This window comes from Neolamprologus brichardi, chromosome 3 (genome assembly GCF_056152115.1).
Source record: "Neolamprologus brichardi isolate AB-2024 chromosome 3, ASM5615211v1, whole genome shotgun sequence".
Lineage (NCBI taxonomy): Eukaryota > Metazoa > Chordata > Actinopteri > Cichliformes > Cichlidae > Neolamprologus > Neolamprologus brichardi.
Genome location: NC_142106.1, coordinates 28,895,595 through 28,919,484, shown reverse-complemented (window position 1 = coordinate 28,919,484; position 23,890 = coordinate 28,895,595). Strand labels below are relative to the sequence as shown.

The 23,890-nt window shown below is 39.3% G+C and overlaps 1 protein-coding gene across 2 annotated transcripts in view; it reads left to right on the top strand.

Moving 5' to 3' along the window:
* Nucleotides 1-2,113: 2,113 nt before the first annotated feature.
* Nucleotides 2,114-23,890, top strand: part of ndrg2 (NDRG family member 2) — a 44,324-nt gene continuing 22,547 nt past the window's right edge. Inside the window, exon 1 of one of the 2 annotated variants that reach the window (XM_087835896.1) lies at nucleotides 2,114-2,401. The gene's annotated coding sequence lies outside the window, so the exon portion shown is untranslated. Of the gene's footprint in view, nucleotides 2,402-11,138; nucleotides 11,450-23,890 lie in introns of those variants that run through there. The other variant, XM_087835900.1, reaches the window with a different exon arrangement.

Genomic DNA, 23,890 nt, shown 5'->3' with positions numbered 1-23,890 from the left:
TTTCTAGGATTTTTTTTTTACCTGGAAAATCGAGCATGCATCAATTAGTTTTTCACAAAGTGTCTTATTGATTAGCTCATGGGCACAATGGCATGTGTTTAAAAGTCTCAAGTGCTTAAAAATGGATGAAGAGAAGAGAGTATTGTGAGTATATTGCCAGGAGTTTGGATTTGAGCAGTGCTGTCAATGACTTTGCTGAGTGCAAGATGAAGTTCTGATATGCCCGTAGTTTGTGCTTGTTGAAAATATGCATTCATACTGAACAGTGTGCGTGTGATATATGTACCTGGTCCACTGAAAATGATTGTTGAATGAGGAATTGTAGAAATAAGTGGTTTGTTTGTGAGGATCTGTGGTTAATAAGCTTGTCTCATTTGTTCAGTGCTTTTAGACATTACAGCTTTCTTCGTTACTTCAGCATGACAATTAAATCTGTTTTGGGTTTGTGGTAATATGTCTGAAGATGTTCACATGAATTCATACACCTATATAAATTTGTACATTTGCCAACCTCTCACTGTGGTTGTTGTTCATGAAGCTGATAAAAAGCCAGCCAAAAATATTATTGGATTGTTTAGATATGCAGAATAAAAAAGAAAATGTGCCCAGGGGCCTGTCACAGAGTTGTTTTTACTCTACGCTTCACTCTCTTACTATCACTACTGGGACGTTGTTGGCAAATAAATGGAGCAAGGTATCTAATTTTTCTACTTGAATTTATTAAATTATTAATAATTTTTATTATTGTTATTATTATGAATCAGTACAGAATTCACCAAAATTACTGTCAATAATTTGTGCAAAGTGGGTGATTTAAAGATCTTACACTTTGCTGAATCTCTCATCCATGCACTGGCACTTACATGTAAAACCTGCATTTTTAAAATTACTGTAATTAAAAAGTAATTTGTTATTACTATTTTGATTTTGCACTGATTAAACTATTAAACTGATTTTGTAGTGTAAGTTTGTAGTGTTGGGTCTTTAAATGCTGCTAATTTTGATTAACTTCTTTGCAGATTCAATAAAACCAGTTAAGAGTATGATTTCAGAATTATTTCTGTATAGGGGTGTTAAACGCAAGGCCCGGGGAGCCAGATTCGGCCCAATGAGGACTCCATTCCGGCCCACTGGATGGCTTTAGAAAATATGAAGGACAGCATAAATATTATTACATAAACTTTATAATTATATCACCATTTGGGTGATGCAATATCACACATTTTTTTACAATTTAAGCCCAAAGAGTCATACTGAAAGATTTATTTCATTAACTACAGCAGCATGTTTTTATCATTTGGAAAAACTGAGACGTATTGTTGAAATTGCTTTTTTCCTTCCTTATATTGAGATATCAGGGATTTAATGTGTAGTTAACTTTTACAGAAAGGGGAGTTTCAAGGTCTGGCCCACTTAAGATTAAAGTGAGTTGTATGTGACCCGTTATATAAAATGAGTTTGACATGTCCTCCACTATAATCTGAAGGTATTCATTAATGTAGCTTGAAAATTAGTTTTTCAAATAATTAGCTGTTAAAAATTGAGCTGTTTTTGGTGGTTAGTTTTGTTTTGACCAAAGGAAACTCGTGAAAAGTCAAAGCCCTGCTTCGTGGATGTTTTTAAATGGCCCAGTCTTTGAAGGTGGCATATTCCGGGGCACAAACACACAGAGTGACCAGAACCTCCTTCCCTGACCCCATCCCTAAATGCCACCAGACCGTCTTTGGTTGGGGAGTGGGGCTCATTATTGGTCTTCCTTAAGTTTATCTTTCTTTTCTCTGCGTGGGCAGGTGTGTTTATTTACCTGCTGGCTCGAGCCCAGGCGGGAATGCTCGGCTCTATTCCTCAAGCCCGGTGAGGGTGGGCTGTACCACTGTGGCGTCAAAGCAGAGGGGTGAGCCAGAAAATAGAAGCCCGCTGTTTTTTCTCTCGACGTCTCGTCAGCTTTTATCACATCCACACCGTAGCTGTCACCATCTTTCTATACATTACCCTTTGTCTGAATGAAAACAACCCACTTCACCGAGACCCGCTGTTGACTTACCGGCAGATGACTTTAAAAACACCCCTAAAACCTCAATGGCTCCATCTTGCCTTTTGAGTGACCGCTGAGTATTTTTCTCTCCCAGTGTGCTGAATGTTCCTCCTGCTGGAGAAAAGGAGAAAAAAACCCCAACGCCGGTGGACACACAGAGAAGGAAGGCGCAGTGGAAAAATAAAGGAGGTGGAGGAAAAGTGAAGTAACAGGAGATTAGCGGGAAGCTTGGAGGGACAGGCTGGGAAGAGAGCGAGGAGAAAATTACGGAGAGCGAGACTTGTCGTACAGATACAAATATATTTTCTACAAGTCCCACAATTTTGCTCGAAGATTTTTTTGTATTCCCCACTTGCTGAATAAACGGTGAGTTTATTTATATACGTTATTTTCTTCTATATTAATAAATGAGTTATTGCCGTAATTAATTATTTAAAAAAATCTCTTTGTGTCCTCCTGGAGAAAGTCTGGGAGTAGCCTTTGTGGTTAGTCAGTGTTCATTAAACAGCAGTGCAACAACAAAAACAAACAAAGAAAAAAAACGAAGAAGAAGAAGAGAAAAAGGGTGGTGGGATTCGGGGGTATTGTTTTGTGTTGGTGAACTCGGTGCCAAAAATTCACAGAGATGCGAGGATGTAGTCCGCACCGTTCAACAACAATACAGCAACCGAACAAAAACTCAACAAACGTTACGCCTCTGGGCCAGATATGTGCTCACTTAATAAGAGGAGTGCTAATAAACACCAACAGTATGCTTTAAGTTGTAGTTTGGTGAGAGTGAGCCCGTGACAGAGGGAGAGCAGTGCGCGTTATTGACACGCACATGTGGCATAGCCAGCGGGTCTTTGTTGCCCCCCCCCCCCCCCCCACCCCACCCCACCTCTCCCAGCCTCCTCTGTCGGTCATGACTGAACCAGACATAACTGCTCAGTGGCACGGCTCAAATCTCCCGTACACAGAATTAAGGCCACTATTGACATGTTCATATACATACCCCCTACCCCGCCCCCCACCTTTTTATTTGTGTCTACGCCTTTCAGCAGAGAGAGAAGCATCAACGCTCTTTCTTTGTGGTGTTTTCCAGTTAGGTGTCCTTACTGGGCAGCAGCAGTGGGAATTTCGGGGCTCATACTTTTTTTTTCTTAGATGGAAAGCTTTGGGCTTGTCTGTGTGAACAGGGGGACTTGGGGGGGCTTTTGTGGAGTAGTAATCTGCTGATAAGAGGGGAGCGAGGAGGGTGTTGTGGTTCTTTGGAGAGGGTGTGTAATATGTGTCAATGTCAAATGGAGGTGTGTCTCTTGTGAGTGTGTGTGTTCACGGGCCGTGTTATTGCGCGAGTAAAACATCAGGAAAAAAAGGAGTAAAATTGAGTGAAAATGTGCGTTTCGCATTCCTTTTACGGAATATCTTCGAGCGCGAGTGGAAATGTTTTGCTTTAGTGTGTCGTGCCCAAACCAAGGACACGCACACACACACACACACACACACACTGTTCTGTCTACACACTGCTCCAGAGACAGTTCTTTTCTGTCTTTACTCTGCCGCGAGCTACACGAACGCACGCACGCACCCAAGCAGGCTCGCGCGCAGATTCTGTGAGTCATACCGCATTTGGAGACTCGCGGCCTCGCTGCTCTTTGAGTGAAGTAGAGCCCCCTGCTGATAACGCGCGCGCGCACAGACAGGCTCATCTTCTGGGGGAAGAAAAAGTGAACGTTCGTTCCAGAACTGTTCAGGCTCTGAGACGTGGACATGCAGCGTTACGCAAGCGCACCCTGACTCTGCGCGTATGGGGTGCGCGGAGATGTACATAGCCCAGAAACACGGCCACACGGCAGGAGTGTATTGTTTCTCTTTTGCTGGTGGGTGTGGTGTTACCAGGAGCCAAGTCCAAATTTGTGTCGGTGTATTCAAATAAAACTAAAACAGAAATGATGGTAATGATGGCAATAACGACAATCAGCGTTGCAGTGACGACATAGTTGAAAAAAGTTACTTCCTCCTTTTTTTTGTTTTAGAGTATTTTAAACGGTTAGTTCACCCAAATGTCAGAGTTTTGGTCTTATCTGCTGATGCTTTGTGTTTGTGTATATATATGTGTGTGTGTATATATGCCTCTTGGGGGTTGGGTGGTATATGTGTGTTTGTCTTTTTAAAAACGAGCCCTTTAATGCATTTCATCTGTTATTTTCTGTGGGTCTTTTATTATTTTGTGGAAGAGTTTTATCATTATTAATGAAAAGCGTTATGACGCCACATGTCAGCACTCTGAGCGGCCTCATCCACAACAACAGCAATCGGGTTGTGCTGGTGTGGAGGAGGGCAGACACAAAATGATATATCAGAAGTGTAGCAGATGAAAGCTGAACAGTGTGCGTGCCCAGATAACACTCTGCCTCAGCAGCTCCAAACTGTACTTTGATGGAATTTCATACTGTTTGCATTTCCCATATTGACCATTCACCTACAGTCAGAACTGACACATTTGTGAGAGCTGCAGAAAACAAAATCCTGGCACTTCCTTTCAGGGCTTTGAGCATGAAATAGTTGTATTTGAAGGAGGAGATTTTAAAATACTGACCGATTGTGATATCTAAACATCTGTAACATGCTAAAAAAACAAGTCAGTGGTTGTATTTTGATAATATTCTAGAAGTTCAGTGTGCTAGGAATAAAACAAGCATTTCCTGCATTTTTACTGCACTAAATATAGCAGCTGTGCACTTGTCATTCATGTTTAGGCTTAAAATTTAAATTGCAAATCATACACTGTAAGCTCATGAAACAGGCGCTGGTCCAAGCTGCATGTGAATATACATACACACACACACACACACACACATATATATATATATATATATATATATAGAGAGAGAGAGAGAAAGAGAGAGAGAGAGAGAGAGAGAGAGAGATAGGGAGAGAGGGTGGTGAGCTGACTGGAGCATTAAACATTGACCTACCCGGTAATAAATCAACACTAAAACATCACTAATGAAGTGCTGTTTGGATTCTGCAGCTTACTTACTTCAAATGATTTCATTATGTTTCTTTATGTGTCTGACGTTGAATAGACTTATAGATCCATGCTGGTGTGTCTGAGAGCAGAGTGCTGTGTTGGAAGACTTGCTTATTGACTTCAAAGTGTTTCTGGTGCTCTAATCTGTTCAGCGTCAGAACATTATAAAACACTGGTTATTTATAGAGGATATGAGAACAAATTGTTCCGCTGTACATCTTTTTATATTGATATAGGTTCCACAGCTGATGAGCTGCAGACACTGTGACTGTGAGACACCAGTAACATCTATTCTCATTATATATTCTATATATATTTGGTAACATTTCTCTCAGACTATGTTAAATGTCAGCCTCGTGATCAGCTCAGTTAAGCAGCCGGATGGTGTTACTATGAATGAGCGGGGCTGTTGACTTTTCACAGGAGACATTTATTTATTTATTTATTTTTTTGGAAGCTGTGTCAAACACATCTGTCAGGGCCAAAAATAAACCCTTCAGCTGGAACGGCTGCCCTTTGATCTGATGGTACAAGAGTATTTGTGTTCTGGACACACAAGTAATCCAAGGAGATAAACTTGTTGACATCATTAAACTGTGTTGAACAGTGACAGTCTGCGTGGCACACACTTTATTTTGCTCAGTGTTGCTCTTCTGTAGCTTGCAGGATGCTCGCCACTGTAAAAACTACACATGGTGACTATTGTTCCTGCACCAGCAAACCTGTTGGCTACTGAACAACTTGACGTCATTATAGATTAGTTAGTTCTGTGGGGTTTACATGGATTGTCAATAACAATTTGACTTTTTACCCTTCTGGGAAGTCAGCTTAAACATGCTCAATGTTTTATTAGTTTACTGTTTTTAGTTTATTATTATTTAAGTTTATTGTAGATGGAAGGCGTTAGACAGGGATCAGCATTTGGACAAATAGAGCTGGTAGTTTTTGAGGGTGAGTTTTTTCTGAATTTTGTATATTTTGAAATTTTAGCAGTGTTGTGCAGTAGGGCTGGGCCGTATCATACCGTTCAAGGTAATACCGGTATAATGTAGGTCAACAATAAGAAAATGAAATATCGCTATAGAACATGAGTAAAACGCGCATGCGCAGTGCCTTTGTTTTCATACGCACATGACGGAAAAAGCATGGCGGTGACGGAGAATGAGAAGGGCGGAAGCGGATCATTGAATGAAACAGATGAACCAGAATTGGTTTGTAAAAATGCTGCAACTTCAGTGGTGTGGAACTGGTTTGGTTTTCGTCCATCAGATACACACCAAAGCACAATTTTTGGAAAAATATGCAAGTGGGCCGAATAACCGTCAATGCGTTAGTGCCGTCCAGCCCCACATCTCTGTTAACTCGCTAACGGAGATTTGCCGCGTTACCGCCATAACCGCGTTAACGTCATTTTAACGAAGTTAACGCTGTCAGCACTAGTTTTAATAGGACTTTGGGAAGCTATGAAGCCGCACTGCTTGATGGATTATCGGAGCATTATGGCTATCGTAGGCAGGAGGGTCGCGGAGTGATACGTACTGTGCTTCAACATAATATTACCGTATTGTGTGTCTATAACCTCTTTTTAAGTTTTGTGGATATTATACATGGTTATGCTGAGGATATGTCGGCCAATTTCCACTGGAAATGCCTTTTGGTTAAACTGTCAGCAAGGAATTTGCATTTGCACTGTTAAATATTTATATAGCTTTAATGCACATAAAACAGCTGCTTCTTCAAGTGAAAATACATTGATGTTTTTTTTTGCACTAATAAAGTTGTGTAGTTGTAAAGTGTTTTGTCTTGTGTCAATTATATCATCAGTTAAATTGTTATTGCAAAATTTCAAATGTATATCGTGATAAATATTTTTGGCCATATTGCCCTGCCCTGTTGCACAGTGACTTTTACAAAATGACAAACACAAATGGTGACCACCCCTTTTAGAAAAAGAAAATAAATCTGACACACGTCAACAATACAAACTGCCAGTTGACAGCATGCCATTTTATGATTTTGTTCTGCCTTTCATTATTTTATGATTGTTTTTCATGATTTCATCTTTGTGCCTCTTGCTGTACTGTTCGTGGGCATCTCTTTCTGCAGTACTTCCTAGCCGAAGAATTGTAAAATATTATTACATTTATCATTAGTATCAATATAGCATTATAAAATACATACTTACACATAAAACTTTGATTTATTATCAAATTGTATATAAAGTATTAAAAATAAAAGTAATCACTCTGCTAAGAAAATGTTTCCCATCACTATTAAATGAATCAATAATACTGCTGCACATGTTGAGCTCAAATAATTGGCATTCTGCTTAATCTACAGTAATGCATCATACTGTATACCCATATGGAAAAGATATATATAAAAATCTTATAAAGTTTGTATCTGTCTTGTGTGAAACTTGTATGAAAAGCATACAAGAGTGAAAACAGATATATGATCCCTTGAAAAATTATATAATGAAACTTGTATGTTTTGGATACTTACTAAAACAATATATGAAAGTAATGAGAAAGTGGCCACTTTCATGAGTAAATCATATAAGTTTTTACTATTTCTTTTCCATATGTGTAAAGTCAAAAGGGCAAGTACAAGAAATATTTTAAAAGAACAATGTATAACAATATAAGCCAAACTAACTAGTATGTGAGATATATTTGACAGTTTAACTGCCAAAATCTAGCAGTAAAAAAAAGAAAAGACAAATTAAGGTGGTGTGTTAGTGAAAAAGTTTAGTTCATATTCTTAACCAGCTGATCTATTTTACATGCTAATGGGAAAATGCTGGTGCATCTTGCACCTGTTTACCTTTTCTGTTTTATTAAACCAGACACGGCAGGAGTCATGTCTACCATCAAAGCTTCCTTACTAACGTGCCAAAGGAGTTTTTAAAAAGTTATTCACACTACAGTGAAAGCACACAGAGCATGTTTTTATTGGATACAGACACACCCTTGAAAATGACAGAAACTACAGATCTCAGTGGCTCTTACTCAAGCAGAGACAAGCCTGCTTTTAGAGACAATACCCAACTGATAGCAGTAATTTACTGGATAAAAGCAAAGGAGATGGAAGGAGAAGCTTCGGTACATGTTAACAGCAATGGATGTCTGTTGTTAGATTTCCCAGGGCAAGCACTGCTTGATACCTTGCATGCCCTGAAGGAATAGCACTGCTATTTAGTAGTTTGCCTCCACTCACGAGGTATCACCAGGTGCTGGAGTGATGGTAACCAGTTGGAACATTTTACCCAACATTAATAACTACAAGAAAAAATGTGAAGATGTAGATAATAGAACACACAAAGTTTTGTAATACACAACATTAAATATTGCATAAATTAAATTTGCTTTATAACAAATAGTCTTCCTGAGCTATCGGTGAAAACTCGGTCAAGCATATTTAGACTGTCACCTTACCTGTTTACTCTACCAATATTAACATTTACTCTTGCGGTGTTTGAGAGTCTATCAGTGCTGACCGCTGGGAATGATGATATGCCTGAACTGTTGGAAGACAGACCATTGTTTATTTCTTACCTTGAATACTGGAGAAAATTGATTCATATCTGGAAATTTCAGAACTTATTTTCAAACTTGACACCACTTCATTAACACAAATATAAAATGATTTGTTTTTCATCAACTTGATTTAAAAAGAAAGGTATTGAAGATACTCAAAGTCCTGTTATGATTTAAACTGAGGGACACTGAAATCGTCACCAAATACCCTACATGTTTCATCATCTTAAATTGTATGTCCCTAAGGACTCATGCGTGTAACTAGCACTGATAATGCTGGAAGGGAGATGAATGTGTGTATGTGCAGCAATGTGGAGCAGTAAACAGCTATAATTGAACTCTGAGTATTGCTTCAGAGGTGCATTCATGTCCCAGAATATCAGGAAAGTAAATGCTCTTGTCATCTCCACTGCTCAGAAATAGCCTTTATCCTTATGTTGAGTCGTTGACAACACTGAAATGATCTCCGCTAAAGTACGTGCCAGCTGTTGGGTGAATACAGTCTTTCTGTAATTGTGTAGCTGTGTTACTAATGCTTAAAAGTTAGGTGTCATTGCAGCAATGGACTGTGTTCTTGTGTTTGATGATGTTTCAATGCTGATATGGAGCTGATGTTTACATCTGTGGGTGTAACTGCCTGTTAAGTCTACGAGTTTTATTTTACTGTGGGGTTTGTTTATCACTCTTTGTTTATAGCAGAGTTGCCAAAAAGTGTTGGATGGCTTATAGCCAGTTTAATCTCTTTGCCACTCGAACCTAAACATAAACATTGTAGATCATTTTAAATAAGTGAGAAGGAAATCAATATCCATAACAGAAAAGCCACAAAGGCAGTTCTCACTTTACAATGCAAATGTCAAAAGTTCTACAATTGCTAAGAAGGAAAAAGCTGCTCAGCTTTTAAGAAAACAATTGTATTGGCTAGTCGGTGAATATATTGTAGATATTTCATCCACGAGTGGAGATAAGGAGTAAATTATAAAAGCAGTCTAAATATAGGACTGGCACATGGGTTAGCAGATAGCTGGCAAATACCAGTATATTGAGCAATGTGTGATGTGTCTCTCATGTGTTTTGAGTTGTTTTTAGAGGGAAAATTGGCAATCTGATGAACAACACGGTGCAGCATCTGCATGGGAAAAAATCTGGGGATAACATACTGAATTGCGGGGGGTGCTGGAGCCAATCCCAGCTGTCATAGGGCGAGAGGCGGGGTACACCCTGGACGGGTCGCCAGTCTGTCACAGGGCTAACACACAAGGACAGACAACCATTCACACTCACATTCACATTCACATCTAGTGGCAATTTGGATTATCCAATTTACCTATCCCCACAAGCTGCATGTCTTTGGACGGTGGGAGGAAGAGTACTCGGAGGGAACCCACGCAGACACGGAGAGAACATGCAAACTCCACACAGAAAGACCCCGGCCTGATGGTGGAATTGAACTCAAGACCTTCTTGCTGTGCGGCAACAGTGCTAACGACCGTGCCACCGTGCTGCCCCAAATGGTGTAATTAATGTAAAATCTTCAATCACAAAATATTTCTTAATGACCTCATAAACATGAAGCAATATTTTGAGTCAAATTCAACCGAAATAGCTTCAAATAGATTCAAAGGATTATTCATTAGAATTATTAAGGAAAATACAAATGAACTAAATTTCATTTCATGAGAGTCCATTAGATGTAATGTTTTACATTGTACTTATATAAGAAATTTAAATGAAAAATATAATGTAAGTAATGTAATCAAATTACATAGAGTAATAAAGAAGAATTTAATGTCAGAAATTGTTGTTTTTAGCTTGGGATGCATCCATGTAATCAAAAATATCATGAAGAGAAGTCTTAGTGGAACTACTGTATGTTGATCACTTAGTAAAATACTTAATAGATAAGACATCACAGACCAGTTGTATAATCACAGAAAAGATTGGATTGTTATTTAACAACAGTGATTACTTTCAGATTGAGATTTGAGATTATGTTGAACATAGTGAAGAAAATACAGTTTGTAATAACAAGACAGAGCTACTTTTTTAAAAGAGAGAAATTAATGTGTTACAAGAAGAAAACCCTTCCTAGCCTTTATATACAGAGTATGGCCCAGCTGAGTGCAGCTACTGTAAGTAATGTTGTCTAATGTTGAACTTCTGCCTTTTGGCACCAGCAGAAACATTGATTCTTCTGTGTTGACAGATTCATCTGTGTGTTAAAACCCAGCCAGCGTTACATGAAAGACAAAGATACAAAATAAATATTGAAATTTTTGCTCACAGGCTGCTAAAAATTTAGTTATTTATTTTTAATTAATCAATTTATTTATTTTGGATGGTAACCAAAGTGCGCTGAGTGCAGCTGAAATGATTTCCTTACTCAGACCTGTATTTTTGGCTGCGTACTGGGATTATTTTTATTTTTATGATTATTATCTGTTTATAGCTCTTAAAGAAGAAGGAAAACCAACAGCAGAGCATTTCATAGTTTCCTGAACAGCATAATGACAGCCAAAAGCACATAAAAAAAGAACAGAGATTTTTTTTTTATTGAATCTTTTTAAATGTGTTTTTACAGAAAGCCGAAATCTTCATCTACCACCATTTCAGATTAATTTCTACAAACTGTGAGATTCATTGTCTGCTTAAATTTTAAAATCACACGGGGCTATCAAAGCAGTTCTGTTTTTAACATTGCCTGTGCAACTGCAGATGGGCCGGTTACTGCGATATGACACCTGCTATAGCTGTTTGGCACACTAGTACGGGCATTAGTAATATGAGCTTAGTTGTATTTTTACCGAACTGCCTGAAACGACACAGAGCGATGCTTAACTTCTGGGAATTTAACATCAGGCAAGTGAGATTAAATTGGGACAATGCAAGTGGCACTGTGTTTATGATATCAATTGTTATTGGCCGATGTTGGCGTCTAGCGCAGATGAGTATGTGTAGAAATATGGATTTGACTTTTTTATATCCTGTGTAGGTGTAAACGAACGTAACAGTCTCGGCATCTGGGTCAGCGTGTATGGATTTTATATGTGTAGGTGGGTGAGATTACAGCAGCCGGCATATAGAAGCATCTAGGCCAGAGTATGTGTGTTTGTTTGTATCAGGACAGCTCAGTCCTTAGCCTGATGGTTAGAGTCCTGATACAGATAGGCCAGGCAGCACAATGCCCTGTCTGTTTCCACAAGTCCAAACAGGCCTTCACAACACCCTATTTATAGACAAGCGCCCTGCCTGAGCTCATTCATATTTCTTCAGTTGGACGTTGGGAGTAGAGCATGCTCAGATGTATGTTTTTTTCCCCCTCAGCTGAACTCTGTGGTGAAAATTTTAAGCCTCAACCTAAATATGTCAAAAAGTGCGCCCAGTCTGGTGCTGTCAGAGGCGTGTTACATAATCTGGGATGTTTGTCAATAGCTCCTCAGGCAGAGGAAGAGCTGAGCTGGGCAGAAAATGAACGGCACAAACATGGCATCAGGGGTAACGCTGTACCCTCTTGGTATGCACAGTTTCCATGTGAGGGAACGAGCACTACAACATAAATCTTATTTAGAAGGGAATAGTTTAGCATGGTAGCAGCATTTACTGATTTGTACTTATTCCAGTGTAACCGTTTACAGGTGATGCTAATCAATGAAAATTTGACACCTGCTGTAATAATAGCTCCAAATCAGTCATTCCTCATCATGTCAATTTTCTCCAATATGCTCTGTGACAAACAGACACGGTAAGGCGGATGAGAAGATTTTTAGCATACATTTGGCTTCTCAGGCGCACATCCAATCTATTACTAACTTAGTCATATTTCATTTAACTTGATAGTCAACCACAAACATGGTAATGCCCTTGTTAAATGTTCATATCTGAGATGATAATGCTGACTGACTGATGTCATTTCATAATCTTTCTGTGCAGCCATTACTGTTCAAATTCCTGCTGAAAGTTTTGTTTTTTTTATTTCGCAAAGGAAACGTAAACAAAAGGGAAGTAGGCCAGTAATGACTAATTGATTGAGAAGCAGGCAGCTGTCTTCAGTGTGACTTCTATATCCGGCAGTTTTTGGTGATATTGTCACTGTTAAATCCCTTAAAAAAGAAGCCAAAGCTTCTCTGACATTAACATCAGCACAAAAAACTGTGCACTGGGAGCTTCATGGCACGAGTTTGTAATGTTGGTAAAAGTCTAGTATGTAGGTAGCATTTTGTCCATTTAGAATATGTCTTTACTCTTTTTTTAAGAATTTGTTGTTCTACTCTTGGTTAAAGGTTTTGTAGATGATAAGGCTGATAAGACGACAGGATTTTAATGAATAAATCAAAAAACATGTTCAGAGTCTTTGAGTCTTTGAGTGAAATTATGTTGAATGTACTGGAGTAGTGTTTTAGTCACATTTTTGGCTGTTCATTGTTTTGAACAAAGCTGAGTGATGTAAGTCACGTTTGATGTCCACATTCCTTTTTTTTAAATTATATATTAGAGACTAGTGATCTGACATGCTAACATAGTAGGCAGATTGTCAGATTTTCAAATGAATAATACAGATTACCTTTTACTTTGAAGGCTCAGCTGCTGCTAATCAACAAACTCTGTCCCGTCATGTTTTCTTACCTGCAGGTTAGCTGTGCCACTGTTGTTGTGCTCTATGATGTCATTCAGATCTAGTCATTGTCACATCCTATAGATCGGTTCCATTGTCTTGGACGGCAGTTGGCGATGGTAGTCCCTGTTCTGCTCTCCAAGCTCTGTGGGCGTAGCAACACATGAAGAAGTCCTCCACTTGGTGGTGGTTGTAGCTGGAGTAGCCCACCATTTTGCCAGATATCTCTCAGAGAGGATTAACCCAGGGGATAAGTGATTTACTGGAGAGGTAGCTGAATGATGCCAAGGACATAATACAAGATGGCTACGAGTTTGCTTTTTAGCAGCTTTTAAATGATGAAAAATAAATACAGCATCTCATAAACAAGTATCGAGGCTGTTCAAACCTTTCTTTTTAACCAAAACAAGCAAAAGTGTGATTGGCTGCAAAATGATTTGTAAACAGAAGACAGAAATTAAAGATTCGTATCAGTTTAAAACATGATTAGAGATGTGTGTTCGACATTTATTCTTGAGATAAGGTGATGCATTTTTTTTTAAAATTGAGGCAACTGTGGTTTAAATTTTGCAGGGAGAACTGTAGTTAGATGATTATTCTACCAAAAGAAAAACAATTGTGATGTGATCGTTTGGTAAGATTATCTTCCACTGTTTAAAGAAAGAAGCATGAATCCAGAGTTTAAAAAGTGTGTAGAGTAAATATCCTTCAGTCAGCCTTTGAGCAAGGCACTGAATAGCTCCTTGAACAGATGTCGGAGGCCACTTTAGGGGTCTGAGCTTACGAAACGTTCCGCTGTGTGTATCTGCTACAGAAATCAGCTAACCATCACCAGGCTATTTATCTCCATCAGCTCTCAGCCAATTGGTCCAACATATCAATTTACCCTAGCTTGAAGGTCAATTATTTTGAGTGTGTGCCTGATTGCATGGTTCTCTGTGTGTCACGGGCTTGTCTGCTTCCTGGATCAAAACAATTGATTCTTCCCAGTCTTTTTTTTTTAATGCTGCTGAAATACACTCACAGACCGGACCTTCAGAAGATGAAATGCTGTCTGTTCTATAGTCACATCATTATTCAAGCTAATTACTGGTTTGCTTCATTTTTCACTTTCATACTTTCTCACAACTATTGAGTGAGCAAACTAAAAGCCTTTCAGTGGACTTCGAGCGCTCTCTGAGGGGTGAACAAAAAGATAAGCAATTCTGAATTTCACAAAAGAGAAAGAAAAGATGAAATGCGTAGTCTCCACTCACATCAATAAAGCCATTATTGCTTATGTTCAGTGCATTAGACGTCGAAGTTTTTCTTCATTTTGGCCATAAATTAGCCAAAAACATTTTTGCAGTTACTGATAAATGGTATTGACAATATTATTGATATTTGAAAGGTGACATTTTCAAATATTAGCCACTGTACATAAATGAACACCTTTTTTATATATAAAAAAGTAGCAGTGCTGATGTGATGGACCATTTAGAGTTGTGTGACTGGGTTTGTAGAAGTCCGTTTTTGAGGGCCTCTAGAGTAATACGATGATTTGTCTTGGTTGATAACTACATGCACCATTTGACCAGCCAGGGACCAGAATCAGATGACTTACAGTGTTCTTGGCCTTGACCGGTGACCCACCAGTCAGCCTCCCATATGACCAGTTATTAGCTGGTCCACACAGTGGAGTAGGCACACACAGTTAACATGGAAGTCAGTGAAACACAAGGTTTGCTAGAGTAAACTGCAGAGGAACCGAAACGTTTGTAGCAATAAACCTAGTCAGATGTTTAAACGTGAACATTTTAAAGAAACTAACAAAGGAAAAGTGGCTAAAGCTAAAGCTGTCCACAGCTACAAGCCAGTGGGAGCCTCGGTATGAGCAACGGAACAAAACAGTTCTGAATTATCTAATCAAAAAACAAAGCTTTTATAAAGTTATAAACATACTGGAAAATACTATAATCACCTGACATTTATTATGTTGCACCTGCTTTTGTTTGTTAAGGTGAAATATTTTAGGTAAAGGTGGGAATAAAATTGGCAGAGCACTTTGTTTACAGACATTTAACTTACTGCAGTTTATGGGAAAATTGTCAAATCTACTGAGTTCTTTATTATGAAAATAATATTTTTCTTTCAAGTAAAGTTTATTTTTCTTTGTATATGCTGTTAGTTATAGTTGCCGTTTGTAGAAAGACATCAGAATCCACATAAACAGTGTGAGCAGATCACACTTAAGAGAAAAATGAAAAACTGGAATGAGGCAAGCTCTCTATTAGAGCTGAACAACAGTTTGGAAGGAATGTCAGAGGTCAGGAAAACTCCTGTTTCACCAAAAGTATTAAACAGTTATAAATGTTAGCTGTTTAATTGTTAGAAATTACCTGAAAGCTACATTAGCTACCTGTTATCATTAACCTAGCAAATACAGGATTGCCGTTGGATAAAAGATTATTGCAGGCTGCATGCGTACATAAGGAGGCTTAGGTAACTGCTGCAGTGGCTGTCTGGCCTAGATTTTGTCCCAAAACATTTTCTTCCTATGAATTTGATAACAAAACAACAAATCAATGATTATTTGTTATGTTTTCTATTCATCCAGTGATTAATAATAATGACCGAAATTGAAAGAAACATATATGACTTTAACAATGATCTCTCTGAGGATGTGATCTGTGGTGAATATCCTTTTGTCAGAGCGTTTAATTACCTCCCAGGACAGATATACAGAGACTGGATGTCTGCGTGGAGGTGAGATCATGATGGAGCGAATAATAGGTGTCCTGAAAATGAAAAGAAGAAACTGAGCTGAGCCCCTGAGTGATGGACGAACGAGAATTTGAAGAGACAAGGGCCCAAAGTGGTCTGCTGAGAGACAGCGAGAAAAAACAGGCTTTTCACATGGGATGAGAACGAGCAAAGGCTTGGCTCAGCAAGGAGACGAGAGGAGCTTTGGCTCCTCTCCGAGTCTCCATGGTGGCTGCTGTTGGGCTTCCTTTCTCAGCAGACAGTCGTCGCTCATTTTTTCCTCTTTTTTCTGCTGTTGAACTGCTTCTTGTCCAGCAGACTTAGCAACAGACCCCCTACAAAACATCTAAATAGTTTAACTGACTGCATGAAAGTGGCCCTGCTTTAAATGAGCAGAAGTCACAGAATGTTTACAATCTAATTCTCGCTCATTGATAAAATGAACTTTGATTCTTGTGGTTTCAAAGCACAAATTGACTTATTTCCCAACCAGACCTCTCTTAGAAGCCCCTCAGGTTCACATATAATTTTTCAGATCAAAAAGCTACATCATTCTTTTATATATGCTGAAATTTCTGCAGTGTGTAGTAAAAGGACGATCTAATGGATCCTCATGCATTTTTTCCATGTAGGTATTAGGTTAATGCAGCTTTAAAACTAACTGAATAAGAAATTGTTCTTTTTTTGTATTTGCATGCATGTTTGAGGATAGAAAGAAAGTTTCAGAGTGAAAAAAAGTCCCTAAAATAGGAACACGTCAGGTTTTCTAGGCTATCACTAAGAAAACAGAACTCGATCTCCGGATCTAAGTGTCATTATAAATCAGGAACTTCACGTCCCTGGAGCACGTTTCTGTTTTTCATTTCTGCGTCATTTCAAAATTCTTGAATCGACTGATTAAAAACGACAGAGTTTAAGATTACTTCAACCCTTATTTTATTTTGTGTTGTGTAATAAAGACAATAAAGCCAAGAAAAGTAAAAACTTTCCAAAGCAAACCTTCCCAGTTATGTCAGCATTAGTTAAAATTCTTTGCTCTAAGGCTGTCAGATTTGGGGCATTAACATGTGTATTCATGTTATAAGCAAAAATTGACATAAAAACATTTCATAGTGGCTCCCAAAACTTGATCTTTATATTTTAAATGGAGGGCAAAAAACTCTGATTAAAGCTGGTCTCTCCATGTGTTTACCTTTGATATACGAGTGTGCAGAGTTATATAAGAAAAAAATGGATCCAAGCTCACCCGAGGTAGAGCAGTGTGTCACTCTGCATACATAAAACTGGAAAAGTGGTACCCAGGTGTGACAGCAGTGAAGTACTGCACACTAACGTGATTTGTTTCAGGACAGAGGACAGATTTGGTCCTGAGAGTGTTTATGTCCTCGGCACCTGGGTCTCTTCGCTGTGCAGATTTGTGTTAGCAGGGTGATAAATGTGTGGGATTGCATTTTTTGTGCATGTCACATGAAAACTGCAAATCTCCAGTGACTTAAGTTTGGAATTGCAAAAAAAATAATGGGACAAAATGTGCTTTACTGCATTCAACTTCTTTTTATTTCTTGTGAGATAAAGTTTACTTTTACTCCCTTTGACTTTTTTCCGTGTAAGGAAGAGTCTGCCATTGTACATGTTTTATATCGACAATGCATCACAGACTGTATATAAAAGATTGATGCAGCTTTTTGATCTGAAAAATTAAACCAAGGATGAGTTCCCTTCTTCCCAGGAGACCTACTGCTTACTGCCTGAGTCGGTTACTTCAAGGAACCGACTGAGTTGACTGTGGAGGGTTTTTGAGTACAGTGAACTCATTGCTATGTTCAAGAAACCAGTGAGACAATCTGAGCTTTGTGACATGGCTTGTATCCTGTAGCCATCAGATGATGGGTACACTGTGGTCTTAAATAGAGAGACATGGGTGGGTGATATAGCTTTATTTAGCCTTGCAGCTTGCAGGCAGCATCATTTATTAGTGCAAGTAAATGAAGGGCATTTTCATCGTTCTTTTCCAATGAGCTGCTCTTATTAGTGACACACTTATTAATTTGAAGAGAGACTCTATTGAAAAGAGGCTCCAGCAGCAGCAGTATTACAGCGCGACAGCCATGACTAAGGCTGCCACAAACGATTATTTTGATAGTCAACTAGTCACCAATTATTTATGCGATTAGTAGACTAATCGGATCATGCATCTATTTGAGGTAAAACGTACAGCTTATTGCACCAGCATGCATCTGCTCTTATATAACTATCATTACCTTACAGCAGGGGTCCCAAACCCAGTCCACGAGGGCCGGTGTCCCTGAAGGTTTTAGATCTCACCCTGGGTCAACACACCTGAATCACATAATTAGTTCATTACTAGGCCACTGGAGAACTTCAAGACACATTGAGAAGGTAATTTATCAATTTAAATCAGCTGTGATGGATCAAGGACACATCTAAAACCTGCATGGACACCGGCCCTCGTGGACTGGGATTGGGAACCCCTGTCTTACAGCTTTAAGTGTTTCAAGTATGTGCTAACTCAAAATAAAGACAAGATGATAGTTTATTAAACTTTTAATGAAATTTGCAGATTGTCTCAGTGAAGTTTAATAAACTCGTCCATCTGTCCCTTGCTATCTAGAATATAACAGGATATTGGCGTAAATTCTCGACCATCTCACACTTCTGTTTAATCAGTTTTCTGTGTGGCGTTTATTTAGCTGTGTGAAAACTATAACTTTAATCTCAAGCAAATTGATTTACTCAGGAACAAATAAAACAAATTTAAAAAAAAATAAGAGTAATATTAAAACTAAGTAGCTGTCACCATTGTTGGAAACTGGAATTGACTTGGCCGCGCTATGAATTCTGGGATAGGTTGGGCCACGAAGGATACACCCGACCCGTCCTTCAAATCTGGGGAAATGAAGGACGCATTTGTCGGCTGCAGTCTTCAAATTTGGACAACCTTCGTCACATCGCTATAACGTAATCGGCCTACAAACGCAGACTCCCCTGAATTTGGACACAGCTACGATACCAGAGACTGCTTCTTCTTCTTCTGTGGTGTTTAATGGCAGCTGGTATCCTTGTACATGCAGTGCTGCCACCTTCTGTTTAAGCCCGTTATTACACCCTTAAATCCTACTACTTATTCCTGCGTCTTTTGGCATCTTACAAAGCTTCAAACGTGTGTCGACTATTAAATTAGTTGTTGCACTTCCTGTTGTATGAAGTACAACCAGTGACTGACAGAGTGGTTTGGTTATATTTGCGTTGCAAGCGCCAGCTTCCTTTTTACTGTAGGTGCTAAAACGTCACCCGTAGCTCAGCGGTCTCCATCCTTTTTTGCGCCACGGACCGGTTTATGGTGCCTTTAAGGTGTCGTGGAAAAATACAACAAAATAAAACTAGTACCTCTACTGAAAAATAGAAGAGTTATTCATAACACACGTGAAAAGACCCAGGAAAACCGAGTTAACGATAAAAACGATAACAAAATAACGCTGAAAACCGATAAAAACCCTGAAAACCACACATTTCACACCTGAGCCTCAACTCTCGCGGCCCGGTACCAAACGACTCACGGACCGGTACCGGTCCGAGGCCCGGGGGTTGGGGACCGCTGCCGTAACTGACATACAGCTCTCACTATATGCCCAGGCTTATCTTGTTGTTGTATGCATCAGGGAATGTTAACGTATGGTGTTGCTATACCAACAATAGAAAAAGATGACAATTTTGTATCATATAAAAATTGATTATTGTGGAAGATGTGATATGGCATAGCAGTGTCTGGGTTTTTACTCAAGGAAAGCAATGTATTACACCTTATGTGTTTTTTGTTTTTTTTAAAATAAAGCAGTATGTTACTTGATTACTCACCGGAGAAAGTAATTTGTTACAAAACTTGTTACATTACTTACCCGTTTCTCTGTGAAATGACCTGAAATACATGGTCACGTGATTACCATTGAACAATATAAACCTGAGGCTACATCCCAACACACCAACACAACCCCCTGCTTCTGTCACTATCGCTGCTCCTCAAGATCCATATCGCTCTACCAATTTCCTTCTGCTGCACACTAACTGAAATCAGCTGTTGTAGTCGAAGTGCGTAGGAAGATATTGATTTTTTTTCTTTCTGATTTTTTTTGTATTCTGCATTTGGTAACACAAGTAACAACATATTTGTATCTTTTATGTAATTACTGAGTTTAGTCTCCAAAAGTTGATTCTGTTCATCTGGACGTAGCGTTTTGTGGGAGAAACGTTTCGTCACTCATCCAAGTGACTTCTTCAGTCTCAGCTGACTGCAGGTTTCCTCAATCTTATAAACAGTACATTTGCATAATGACTGAAACCAGCCCACTGAAGGAACAATGGGCTGTGAGGTCAGTTCCTTAATCATAATTATGCAAATTCTCATGACCATTGATCAACAACCACTGACCAAAACCCATTGATCAAAGACCGCTGATCAATGGCCATGAGTACCATTCACAGAGAGTTGGGGAGTGGCCAAACGCTACGTTCAGATGAACAGAATCAACTTTTGGAGATTTACTTACCTGGGTGATTGAGCATGCATCAAGATACTGAGTTTAGTACAGTAAAAAGTTACTGAACAGGTCTAATGTGATTACAGTAATGAGTTACTTTAATCAACTTTGCAACACATTACACCCAACACTGCTGGTCAAAAACAACACTCAAGTCAGCTGTGACATTTAATCACTGCTCATTTGGTTCTAAGGGGCCAGGGAAATAATCCCCATGTACCATTACACCCCCACAAACCTACACTGTTATAGCAAAGCAGGGTGGATCTATGCTTTCATGTCATTCCAGATACTGACCCTACAGTAAAACAGGGTAAAACAAACTCCCCGTGACTGAATTATAATTTTATTCGAGTTATTCATTTGACTGGTAGATTATTTTCGCCAGCTTAAAAAATGGTTTTAGTTTGAGCCAATGAAGAATGCTGTTCCTGAGTCATATTTCCCCAAACAGCTGTCTTTTTTAAAAATGTCACGAACTGTGAAGAGACAAATATTAATCCCTCAACCTCCTGCCACTCATCACCCTCTCATGTTTTCATCTCCTCGATAGCGACGCTTTCACACGTTGATGTCCGCCAGATGCCACTGGTTTAACCTTTCAGAATTTCAACCTTCAGCCTACATTCTCAATATAGGTCACCTTAATGCGCAATGCCCTACTTTCAGTGTTTATGTGTCTGGATGCGTGTGCGAATTTGAGTGTCTGGTCGCCCCTTTTTGTTCAGAACTGCAAACACTGGTGGCAGCAGAGTGAGAGCAAATGAAAGAAAAGAGGGTGCCAGTGGAAACGTTTGCCTTTTTTTTGTTCAACTTTCCCACTTGCTGTTGGGTGGTGAAAGAGACAGAAAGAGGATGGGAGAAATGAGACAAAGACCTGCAGTGACACAGAACGGGGAGCGATGATTGGCAGGAATCGAGAGGAAGGTGAATGAAAAGTCAGCATCGTGGACAAAGATGGATGGAGAGTGATGGAGAAGAGTATAGAGCTGTGAGAAAGAGAGAGTTTAAATTAAGAGAAGAAAGAAAGAGGGCAGCTGGAGCGAGGGAAACTTTCCCTGTTGGTCAGCAACTTGGTTTGCCACCTCAGCAAACAAAATTTCACGGTTGATGATTGATCAAAGCAAATTTTTCTTTTTTATGTGGATGCTTTTACTCTATAGGATTCTCTTTTGTGTTTATGATATAAGAAAAATCCACCAAATTGCTTGTTCTGATGGCATGAGTACAAGCTTCTGTGTCTCTAACTTTGCTGGCAGCTGAGTCTGTTGGCAAAAGCTTTTTACTCTTGCAGTGCCGCAAACTCCATTTATAAATACGCATCGCTGTTGGCTGACCTTGTTCACATGATATTTGAATGTTTTCTTTAAGTCAAAACATTGAGAAGATGTGATTTACTTCTAACTAGCTGTGTGTAAAGGTGTCAGTATAACCCAGACTACACCTTGTAGTCTTCTAAAGGAAATAAGAAAAGCAGTAGGGATTGAAAATAATGCTGACAGAAACCAGTTCAGTGGATATATAGACAGTGCACTGTAAACTTACCAGTATTTCTTGAACATCATTGTCAGAAGGGTGTTTTTATTTGCCTCGCTATCAGCAGGCTTGGGAGGTTTTATGTATTGTGGAGGTGTTTCACAAGTTTTTTGCAGGCCAGCCTTTGTAGACACTAAAGTGTGCATACAAGCTAGTAGCACATGCAGCTGCACTGGAGTAGGAATATGATGAAGTTTCATAGTGCCTAACAATGTCAGCATCAGGTGCATACAGCTAGAGGACGCTTGAAGTACTCTGGTTTGTACTTTGCATGATTATGTTGTTTTTTGTTCAAGTGCTGGCAGTTTGTTTGATACTAATGCAAAGTTGAGTAGGTGGAAAAAGATGAGGACGAGCTGTAGATATTAGAGTTGGTGCATGCCAAACTTAAAAAATGTACGTTTGCCAGCATTTTCTCTGATAATGTTTGTTCCAGAAAACTTTTCCCATGCCAGGATATTTATCACCATTATCTCCGGGGAAGAAGGTTATTGTTATTCCTTTAGCCCACATTCAAGTCCGTTTAAAGCTCTTATTTGGCTGTTGGCTCCCTTTAGATGATCCCACTTTGCTTTAGTGATGTTGAGGTCCGAGCTCTGGGAAGGCCAATCCATGACTATTTGTGTTCCACTGGATGTGTTTCTAACCAGGTATGCTTTCTAGTACTGTGGCATAGTGTTTGGGATCATTGTCATGTTGAAGCCAATCAGATGCTTTGCAAATGGTATTCCATTAAAATCTGATGGTACTTTTCTGTGTTCATAATTCCATCCATTTTGACGAGATCTCAACACCATTGACTGAAATGCAGCCCGGAACAATGACAAAGCCTCCACCGTGTTTTACAGAAGGCTGTAGACATTTGCTGTTGTACCTCTCTCCAATTTAGAAACCAGTACTGATCCATTACAAACCCACTGATCTCTGATCTCTGCTTGCAAAATTCAGAAACTCTTATTTTTTACTTCAGGTCTCTTTTTTTGGTCGTTTATTTAACTTTTCCAAATCCCAAAGTGGTCACAAAAGCTTTTCAGTGAAACCTCTCTGGTATTATGTAGCTGCAATCAACCTTTGCTGGCAGCATCAATCTGAAGTCACCGCGTGGTGACATTGCATTGTGCTGAAGGACGAAGAGATGGAGTCAGTGTGACAGAGCAGGATGAGGAAAAGAAGGGGGGAAGGGAGCAGGAATGACAGCAAGGATTGACAGAAACCCAACGTGACACACTGGACTGAGTGGGCCCGCTAACGGTAAACAAGTGAGCTGCCATCGCGCTGCATGATTAGGAATGTGTATAAAACAAGGTTGGATTCATTTAGTTGAAGCAATTATGTGACACAACCTGATTAGACAATGAACCTGTTCTGAGCAACAACCAAACAGCTGTTTTCTGATAGCTGCTGGGTGGAAGCAGAGTAGAGGCAAATGAAAGGCAAGCTTACCACGTTCCCTCACTTCTTACTCTTCATGCAAATCTGTCTGTTTCTCTCCATCTTTCTCTTTCTATGGTGACAGACGCTGCCTCCTGTGCAGTTTAGCAGTTATCACACGCTCTAAAACACAACGAACACACTGACTCGGAGAGGCACAGATAAAGAAAGATGGATGATAGTAGAGCGTCGGGAAGCTGTATATAAAAAGTGTGTGTGTGTAAGTGAGATCAGATTAAATGTAAAAGTGAGTTACATGAGACGTAATGTCCATTTTTACTGATGCACAAGGTCGTCATGTGACTGCTGTTTTTGGCAGCTTGTATTCCTGAAGATAATTTAGATTCCTTTACTACTGGCTGCTGAGCACTATGTGATGTTTCAGCAGTATTCAGCCACAGCGGTTTATGCCTACAGTGCTAA